At 39.9% G+C, this 9,237-nt stretch overlaps 1 pseudogene; it reads right to left on the reverse strand.

Annotated features, from left to right (window-relative positions):
• Positions 1-1,403: 1,403 nt before the first annotated feature.
• LOC100592144 lies at positions 1,404-2,412 on the reverse strand (annotated as a pseudogene).
• Between the last annotated feature and the right edge of the window lie 6,825 nt (positions 2,413-9,237).

Genomic DNA, 9,237 nt, shown 5'->3' on the forward strand with positions numbered 1-9,237 from the left:
TCACCGACATTGTTTACTCTCTTGTCTTTTTGATAGTAGCCATCCTAATAGATGTGAGGTACTCATTGTGGTTTTTATTTCCATTTCCCTGATGTTTCATGATGTTGAGCACCTTTTGCTACACCTGTTGGTACTTCTTCTTTGGAGAAATATCTGGTCAGATTATTTGCCTACATTTTAATAGGATTATTTGTTTCTTTTGCTGTAGAATTGTTTGAGTTCCCTATATATTTTGGATCTCAACCCTTTTTCTGGTATATGCTTCATAGATATTTTCTCCCAATCCATTGGCTGTCAATTTTGATCATTTTCTTTGCTGTGTAGAGTGTTTTAGTTTGATATCATTCCACCTGTTTCTTTCATTCTTATTACCTGTTCTTTTTGGTGAGATATCAAAAAAATCCTTGTCAAGGCCAATATTGAGATTTTCCTGTTTTCCTCTAGGAATTTAATGGTTTCAGGTCTTTAATATCCTTCTAGTTTATTTTTGTGTGCAGTATAAGACAAGGGTCCAGTTTCATCCTTTTTGCAAGTGGATATCGGGTTTTCCAAACACCATGTATTGAAGAGACTATCTGTTCCTCGTTGTGTCTTCTTGGTGGCTTTGTCAAAAATTAATCGACTGTACATGCTTAGATTTATTTATGGGCTCTCTCTTCTGTTCCATTGGTCTATATCTCTGTTTTTTTGTTTTGTTTTGTTTTGTTTTTTTGAGACGGTGTCTCACTCTGTTGCCCAGGCTGGAGGGCAGTGGCACAATCTCGGCTCACTGCAACCTCCGCCTCCCAGGTTCAAGAGATTCTCCTGCCTCAGCCTCCAGAGTAGCTGGGATTACAGGCGCCCGCCACCATGCCCAGCTAATTTTTGTATTTTTAGTAGATAGAGATGGGGTTTCACCATGCTGGCCAGGCTGGTCTTGAACTCCTGACTTCAGGTGATCCACCTACCTTGGCTCCCCAAAGTGCTGGGATTACTGGCATGAGCCATCGTGCCCGGCCTATATGTCTGTTTTTATGTCTATTTTCATACTGCTTCATTATGCCTCTTTTGTGATATAATTTGAGATTAAGAAGTGTGATGCCTTCGACTTTGTTTTCCTCAACGTTGTTTTGATTACTTGAAGTATGTTGTGGTTTCACACAAATTTTAGAATTGTTTTTTTCTATTTCTATGAAATATCTTTTTTTTTTTTTTTTTTTTTTTTTTTTTTTTTTTTTTTTTTTTTTTTTTTTTTTTTTTTGGCTGAATACAAGGGACTTTATCAATGGTAAGTGACATGGTGCAGCTCCCTAGGTCTCTCCTTCTTCTGTGTGGTCGGGGACTGAGTGCAGCAGGGAATCCCCAGCAGCTGAGGGTCCCTCTCTTCTTCCAGTGCTCTCCTTGGGGTTAGTGATTGGGAGATTTTACTCCTTAGAGGCCATGTGTACCATGAGGTCCATCACCTTGTTACTGTAGGCAAATTCATTGCCATACCAGGAAATGAGCTTGACAAAGTGGTCATTGATGGCAGTGCCAGCCCCAGCATCAAAGGTGGAAGGTGGGTATTGCTTTTAAATTCCAAAGAGACAGCCTGGTGCTCAGTGTAGCCCAGGATGCCCTTGAGGGGGTCCTTGGGTGCCTGCCTCACCACCTTTTTGATGTCTGAAGAAACCTGTCTGGCAGGTTTCTCCAGACAGGAGGTCAGTTCCACAACTGACACAGTGGTGCTGGGAACACAGAAGACCATGCGAGTGAGCTTCGCATTAAGCTTAGGAATGACCTTGCCCTCTCATTGCCCATTTACTTGGCAACACCAGTAGATGCAGGAATGGCGTTCTGCAAAGCCCCATGGCTGTCATGCCAGAGTTTCCCGGAGGGGCCATCCACAGTCTTCTGGGTGGCAATGATGTTGTGGACTGTGGTCATGAGTCCCTCCCTGATGCCAAAGTTGTCATGAATGACCTTGGCCAGGGAATCTAAGCAGTTGGTGGTACAGGAGGCATTGCTGATGATTGTGAGGTTGTTTTCATGCTTCTGGTTCATGCCTATCACAAACATGGGGACATCTGCAGAGGGGATGGAGATGATGAACCTTTTGGCTCCCCTCTCCAGGTGAGCCCCAGCCTTCGCCAAGGTAGTGAAGATGCCAGTGGACTCCATGACATAATTAGCACCAGCATTATCTCATTTGGTTTTGGTGAGCTCTCACTCCTGAAAGATAGTGACAGGATTTCCATTGATGACAAGCTTCCCATTCTCAGCCTTGATGGTACCATGGAACTTGCCATGGTTGGGATCATAATGGAACATGCAGACCATGTAGTTGAGGTCAACGAAAGGGCCATTGGTGGTAACAGTATCCACTTTGCCAGGATTAAAAGCAGCCCTCATGAACAGGCACCTAATATGGCCAAATCCATTTACTCCTGCCTTCACTTTCACTCTGGAGTCTCAGGAAGAGGGCTGATGCTGCATAAGAAAATTGGATATTTGTCAAATGGGAGAAGCAGAGAGGTCACTGGAATTTTGATGGGGTTGCACTGAAAATGCTTATCACTTTAGGTGGTATAAACAGTCCTAATATCTTGAGACCAAAGATGTCAGGTATTTATACCTGTTCTTTCCAGTTCCTTCTAGATACCCTCAGCTAAGACAACTAAAAAACATGCATAAGTCTTAAATATGAAATAAGGAAAGTATAAAATGCTAATATTACAATTACAATTGTTAAAAAGCCGGTGATAATTCTGTTCAGAGATACAACATACCTACTGTTGACACACACGTAAAGTCTTTAACCTGGAAACAAATTGCTTGCTGGGGCTATAATGCTATCACGTGAGATAGGAGCCCAACTTAATATACTACTATTATTAGCTCATATATCCCCTCCCCCAATCTTTTTAAAAAATTATTTTACTTTCAGTTCCCAGATACATGTGCAGAATGTGCAGGTTTTTTACTTACGTATATGTGTGCCATGGTGGTTTTCTGCACTATTGACCCATCCACTAGGTTCCCTCCCCTCACCCACTAACCCCCAACAAGCCCTGGTGTGTGTTGTTTCCCTCCCTATGTCCATGTGGTCTCATTGTTCAACTTCCACTTATGAGTGAGAACATGCGGTATTTGGTTTTGTGTTCCTGTGTTAGTTTGCTGAGGATGATGGTTTCCAGCTTCATCCATGTTCCTGCAAAGGACATGATCTCATTCCTTTTTATGGCTGCATAGTATTCCATAGTGTAGATGTACCACATTTTCTTTTCCAGTCTACCATCGATGCATATATTCTCTTTAAATTGATTCCAACAAAAGTTGTGTTTCCTTTTTTTTAACCAAGAAGAATAAGCTTGGATAAAAGTTATGTTTTCTTAATAAGGAGACATATTTCTTTCTTTTTTCTTTTTTTTAAATTATGCTTTAAGTTCTAGGGTAAATGTGCACAACGTGCATGTTTGTTATATACGTATACATGTGCCATGTTGGTGTCCTGCACCCATTAACTTGTCATTTACATTAGGTATTTCTCCTAATGCTATCCTTCCCCACTGCTCCCACCCCACAACAGGCCCCAGTGTGTGATGTTCCCCATTCTGTGTCCAAGTGTTCTCATTGTTCAGTTCCCACCTATGAGTGAGAACATGCAGTGTTTGGTTTTCTGTCCTTGCGATAGTTTGCTCAGAATGATAGCTTCCAGCTTCATCCATGTCCCTACAAAGGACATGAACTCATCCTATTTTATGGCTGCATAGTATTCCATGGTGTGTATGTGCCACATTTTCTTAATCCAGTCTATCATTGATGGACATTTGGGTTGGTTCCAAGTCTTCGCTATTGTGAATAGTGCCACAATAAACATACGTGAACATGTGTCTTTATAGCAGCATGCTTTATAATCCTTTGGGTATATACCCAGTAATGGGATGGCTGGGTCAAATGGTATTTCTAGTTCTGGATCCTTGAAGAATCGCCACACTGTCTTCCACAATGGTTGAACTAGTTTACAGTCCCACCAACAGTGTAAAAGTGTTCCTATTTCTCCACATCCTGTCCAGCACCTGTTGTTTCCTGATGTTTTAATGATTGCCATTCTAACTGGTGTGAGATGATATCTCATTGTGGTTTTGATTTGCATTTCTCTGATGGCCAGTGATGACGAGTATTTTTTCATGTGTCTGTGGGCTGCATAAATGTCTTCTTTTGAGAAGTGTCTATTCATATCCTTTGCCCACTTTTCGATGGGATTGTTTGATTTTTTCTTGTAAATTTGTTTAAGTTCTTTGTAGATTCTGGATATTAGCCCTTTGTCAGATGAGTAGATTGTAAAAATGTTCTCCCATTCTGTAGGTTGCCTGTTCACTCTGATGGTAGTTTCTTTTGCTGTGCAGAAGCTCTTTAGTTTAATTAGATCCCATTTGTCAATTTTGGCTTTTGTTGCCATTGCTTTTGGTGTTTTAGTCATGAAGTCCTTGCCCATGCCTATGTCCTGAATGGTATTGCCTAGGTTTTCTTCTAGGGTTTTTATGGTTTTAGGTCTAACATTGACGTCTTTAATTCATCTTGAATTAATTTTTGTATAAGGTGTAAGGAAGGGATCCAGTTTCAGCTTTCTACATATGGCTAGCCAGTTTTCCCAGCACCATTTATTAAATAGGGAATCCATTCCCCATTTCTTGTTTTTGTCAGGTTTGTCAAAGATCAGATGGTTGTAGATGTGTGGTATTATTTCTGAGGGCACTGTTGTGTTCCATTGGTTGATATCTCTGTTTTGGTACCAGTAGCATGCTGTTTTGGTTACTCTAGCCTTGTAATATAGTTTGAGGTCAGGTAGCATGATGCCTCCAGCTTTGTTCTTTTGGCTCAGGATTGTCTTGGCAATGCAGGCTCTTTTTTGGTTCCATATGAACTTTATTTTCCAATTCTATGAAGAAAGTCATTGGTAGCTTGATGGGGATGGCGTTGAATCTATAAATTACCTTGGGCAGTATGGCCATTTTCATGATATTGATTCTTCCTATCCATGAACATGGAATGTTCTTCCATTTGTTTGTGTCCTCTTTTATTTCATTGAGCAGTGTTTGTAGTTCTCCTTGAAGAGGTCCTTCACATCCCTTGTAAGTTGGATTCCTAGGTTTTTTATTCTCTTTGAAGCAATTGTGAATGGGAGTTCACTCACAATTTGATTCTCTGTTTCTCTGTTATTGGTGTATAGGAATGCTTGTGATTTTTGCACACTGATTTTGTACCCTGAGACTTTGCTGAAGGTGCTTATCAACTTAAGGAGATTTTGGGCTAAGACAGTGGGGTTTTCTAAATATACAGTCCTGTCATCTGCAAACGGGGACAATTTGACTTCCTGTTTTCCTAATTGAATACCCTTTATTTCTTTCTTCTGCTTGACTGCCCTGGCCAGAACTTCCAACACTGTGTTGAATAGGAGTGGTGAGAGAGGGCATCCCTGTCTTGTGCCAGTTTTCAAAGGGAATGCTTCCAGTTTTTGCCCATTCAGTATGATATTGGCTGTGTGTTTGTCATAAATAACTCTTATTATTTTGAGATACGTCCCATCAATACCTAGTTTATTGAGAGTTTTTAGCATGAAGGGGTGTTGAATTTTGTCAAAGGCCTTTTCTGCATCTATTGAGATAATCATTTGGTTTTTGTCTTTGGTTCCATTTATATGCTGGATTACATTTATTGATTTACGTATGTTGAACCAGCCTTGCATCCCAGGGATGAAGCCCACTTGATCATGGTGGATAAGCTTTTTGATGTGCTGCTGGATTCAGTTTGCCAGTATTTTATTGGGGACTTTTCTATTGATGTTCATCAGGGATATTGGTCTAAAATTCTCTTTTTTTTTTGCTGTGCCTCTGCCAGGCTTTGGTATCAGGATGATGCTGGCCTCATAAAATGGGTTAGGAAGGATTCCCTCTTTTTCTATTGATTAGAATAGTTTCAGAAGGAATGGTACTAGCTCGTCTTTGTATCTCTGGTAGAATTTCAGCTGTGAATCTGTCTGGTCCTGGACTTTTTATCATTGGTAGGCTTTTATTATTGCCTCAATTTCAGAGCCTGTTATTGGTATATTTCGGGATTCAACTTCTTCCTGGTTTAAGTCTTGGGAGGGTGTATGTGTTCAGGAATTTATCCATTTCTTATAGATTTTCTAGTTTATCTGCATAGAGGTGTTTATAGTATTCTCTGATGGTAGTTTGTATTTCTGTGGGATTGGTGGTGATAGCCCCTTTATCATTTTTTATTGCATCTATTTGATTCTTCTCTGTTTTCTTCTTTATTAGTCTTGCTAGTGGTCTATTTTGTTGATCTTTTCAAAAAACCAGCTCTGGGATTCATTGATTTGTTGAAGGGTTTTTTGTGTCTCTATCTCCTTTAGTTCTGCTCTGATCTTAGTTATTTCTTGCCTTCTCCTAGCTTTTGAATGTCTTTTGTCTTGCTTCTCTCATTCTTTTAATTATGATGTTAGGGCATTGATTTTAGATCTTTCCTGCTTTCTCTTGTGGGCATTTAGTGCTATAAATTTCCCTCTACACACTGCTTTAAATGTGTCCCAGAGATTCTGGTATGTTGTGTCTTTGTTCTCACTGGATTCAAAGAACATCTTTATTTCTGCCTTCATTTCGTTATGTACCCAGTATTCACTCAGGAGCAGGTTGTTCAGTTTCCATGTAGTTGTGCAGTTTTGAGTGAGTTTCTTAATCCTGAGTTCTAATTTGATTGCACTGTGGTCTGAGAGACAGTTTGTTACGATTTCTGTTCTTTTACATTTGCTGAGGAGTGCTTTACTTCCAACTATGTGGTCAGTTTTGGAATAAGTGCAATGTGGTGCTGAAAAGAATGTATATTCTGTAGATTTGGGGTGGAGAGTTCTGTAGATGTCTATTAGGTCTGCTTGGTGCAGAGTTGAGTTCAACACCTGGATATCCTTGTTAACTTTTTGTCTTGATCTGTCTAATGTTGACAGTGGGGTGTTAAAGTCTCCCATTATTATTGTGTGGGGTCTAAGTCTCTTTGTAGTTCTCTAAGGACTTTCTTTATGTATCTGGGTGCTCCTGTATTGGGTGCATATAAATTTAGGATAGTTAGTTCTTCTTGTTGAATTGATCCCTTTACCATTATGTAATGGCCTTCTTTGTCTCTTTTGATCTTTGCTGGTTTATAGTCTGTTTTATCAGAGACTAGGATTGCAACCCCTGCTTTTTTTTGTTTTCCATTTGCTTGGTAGATCTTCCTCCATCCCTTCAGTTTGAGCCTGTGTGTGTCTCTGCACGTGAGATGGGTCTCCTGAATACAGCACACTGATGGATCTTGACTCTTTATCCAATTTGCCAGTCTATGTCTTTTAATTGGGGCATTTAGCCTATTTACCTTTAAGGTTAATATTGTTACGTGTGAATTTGCTCTTGTCATTATGATGTTAGCTGGTTATTTTGCTTGTTAGTTGATGCAGTTTCTTCCTAGAATTGGTGTTCTTTACAATTTGTCATGTTTTTGCAGTGGCTGGTACTGGTTGTTCCTTTCCATTTTTAGTGTTTTCTCCAGGAACTCTTGTAAGGTAGGCCTGATGGTGACAAAATCTCTCAGCATTTGCTTGTCTGTAAAGGATTTTATTTCTCCTTCACTTATGAAACTTTCTTTGGCCGGATATGAAATTCTGGGTTGAAAATTCTTTTCTTTAAGAACATTGAATATTGACCCCCACTCTCTTCTGGCTTGTAGGGTTTCTGCAGAAAGATCTGCTCTTAGTCTGATGGGCTTCCCTTTGCGGGTAACCTGACCTTTCTCTCTGGCTGCCCTTAACATTTTTCCCTTCATTTCAGCCTTGGTGAATATGATGATTATGTGTCTTGGGGTTGCTTTTCTTGAGGAGTATCTTTGTGGTGTTCTCAGGACTTCTTGAATTGAAATGTTGGTCTATCTTTCTAGGTTGGGGAAATTCTCCTGGATAATATCCTAAATAGTGTTTTCCAACTTGATTCCATTCTCCCTGTGATTTTCAGGTACACCAATCTTTTCACATAGTCCCATGTTCTTGAAGGCTTTGTTTCATTCCTTTTCATTCTTTTTTCTCTAATCTTGTCTTCATGCTTTATTTCATTAAGTTGATCTTCAAACTTTTATATCCTTTCTTCTGCTTGATCAATTCAGCTATTGATACCTTTGTATGCTTCACGAAGTTCCCATGCTGTGTTTTTCAGCTCCATTAGGTTATTTATGTTCTTCTCTAAACTGGTTATTGTAGTTAGCAATTCATCTAATCTTTTTCAAGGTTCTTAGCTTCCTTGCATTGGGTTAGAACATGCACTCAGACCTGACTTCTTTTCTTCACTGTTGTCTCTCTCATCATCATCATGGTGCACAAATTCACCCCTCACATTCTCCATCTGATCTGTCAGTGTCACTGTCTCCGTACTGTCATCATGCTTATCTTGATCCATATCATCAGGAGCGCCATCATTTTCACTGGTGCTGGAAACATCATCATTTTGACTCTGCTGGGCAAGTTCAGGACTACATAACATGCCTTCATCTCACCTATAAGGAGGAAGATCTAGGGCAAAGCCCACTTTAGAGCCATTAATCTGCAAGACTTGAGGAGGAGGTGGACCAGGAAGAAGACCAGGACATAAATGTGGAACACCGTGTCCAAGAAGAGGAAGTATAGAAACTACCTGAGTTGGAGGTCCATAGGCTGAGGTTTTCTTAAGGTTAGGGGGTGGCTGGGCACCAGGAAGTGGAATGTCCTGGATCAAAATGTAAGTAGCATGTTACATATCTGGCAAAGGAATACTGTCCACTTCTACATGCTGAGCATTCTTGACAGCAACAAAATATTGGCTAAGTTGAGCCCTCTTCTGTTCATAGTCTACTTCCAGCTTTCTTGATTCTTTTGTAAATATTTAGATTCTCTTTTTCATAGAGTCATAGAATATATTCAAAGGTTTCATGCAGCTTTCTACTTTCTCATTTAATTGTGGCTGTTGCACTACATTAAACTTCTTACATCTAATTTCTCCATGTTCCAGATAATCTATTTGGGATCCCTCATTTTTAAAACTGCAACTCATACCATCATGCACTATTTTTTGTTCTTTAATTCTTTCTTTCTAGTTTTCTTTCAGGCTTGGTCTGTGGGGTTCATAAATTTTTCACTCTTAACTGGGTGCAGTGACTTATACCTGCAATCTCAGCATTTTGGGAGGCTCAGGTGGGTCGCTTGAGGTCAGGAGTTTGAGT

Source organism: Nomascus leucogenys, chromosome 23, assembly GCF_006542625.1.
Source record: "Nomascus leucogenys isolate Asia chromosome 23, Asia_NLE_v1, whole genome shotgun sequence".
NCBI classification, from domain to species: Eukaryota; Metazoa; Chordata; class Mammalia; order Primates; family Hylobatidae; genus Nomascus; species Nomascus leucogenys.